We start from the raw sequence: 1,266 nt of genomic DNA, 5'->3' as shown, positions 1-1,266 counted from the left end.
ATGAGAAGGTATTAGTTTTTTATGAAAAATAACTTTTTCGTATTTTATCAAATGTCGACGTTTTGAGGCCCCGTGAGTCAGAAAAACAAGTTTTTACGTCAGAGTCTGTTTGTCTGTTCGGGTCGTCGTTGTTGTGTGTATACCGGGTAATTTTCGAAAGACTGGTCCGATTGGATTGGGCGTTGACACACTGTTCGAGGGACCAAAAAGAAAGATCGTGTTCGTTAAACAGCCATTTTTGATAAAAATCCAAAAAGCTGAAGCTTTTTCAAAGTTTTTGAGACCACTTTTTTCAAAATTTGAAAATTTTATCGACAGCTGTTTATGGTACAAAAAATATAAACAATTTATCCTGACAACTTTTTTTGATAAAATCAAACTTACCAAAGTCAAAGGATTTTCAAAATACAAAAAGCCAAACGAAAATGGACATTTGAAGCAAAAAAAACCTTGATATGGAAAAAAGTCAAGAGGCGCAAAACGCTACTTTTTCAAGGCCCCATGATTATTTTATCACATTCTCATCCATGATGAGAAGAGTTTTATGCGAAAAATGATTTTCGCGAATTTCATTAAATTTCGACGTTTTGAGGCTCCTTGAGTCAGAAAAACAAGTTTTTACATCGGTATCAGTCTGTCTCTCTGGCGTCTACGTCGTCGTTATTGTGGTTGTCTGTATATCGGATAACTTTTGAAAGAATAGTCGGATTGGATTGTGGTTTGACACACAGATTTTTTTATTTTAAGAATTGTATGTAAAAATTGTACTATTTTTATTTTTATAACAAATATTTTTCTTCAATTAATCAATATATGCAATAAAAGTGTTTCGAAGAGATTTTTTAAAAATCTTTCGGGGAATAAAATTAGTATTTATAGGTCGACAAAGGTTTGTTTTCTTTACCAAATTTGGCTTTCGTCTAAATTTTTCCACTTGTGTTTACTATAGTACAATTTACGTTTGCATCTCGGGCGAAGAAATCCATTCTATTATTTGACAAATATTCTTTGTAAGTCAATATTTTGCACAGAAAAGTACTCTGAGTGACAGAACGAAATCGGAAACAATAAGAGTTAATTTATTCAGGAACAAGCTTTTTAAACAAAAATGACCTTGAGTGAACCTTTAATATAAATTTGTTAATTTTTACAAAAATCAGGCGATATTTTCTTGCAAAAGAAAAATAATTTGTGGGGGGGGGGGGCAAATTATCAAAAAATAAATAAAATTTGAAGTTGTATGATTTTAATTTGTAACTAAATAAT

Source organism: Belonocnema kinseyi, chromosome 1, assembly GCF_010883055.1.
Source record: "Belonocnema kinseyi isolate 2016_QV_RU_SX_M_011 chromosome 1, B_treatae_v1, whole genome shotgun sequence".
Lineage (NCBI taxonomy): Eukaryota > Metazoa > Arthropoda > Insecta > Hymenoptera > Cynipidae > Belonocnema > Belonocnema kinseyi.
Note: the sequence above shows the minus strand (reverse complement) of the source record.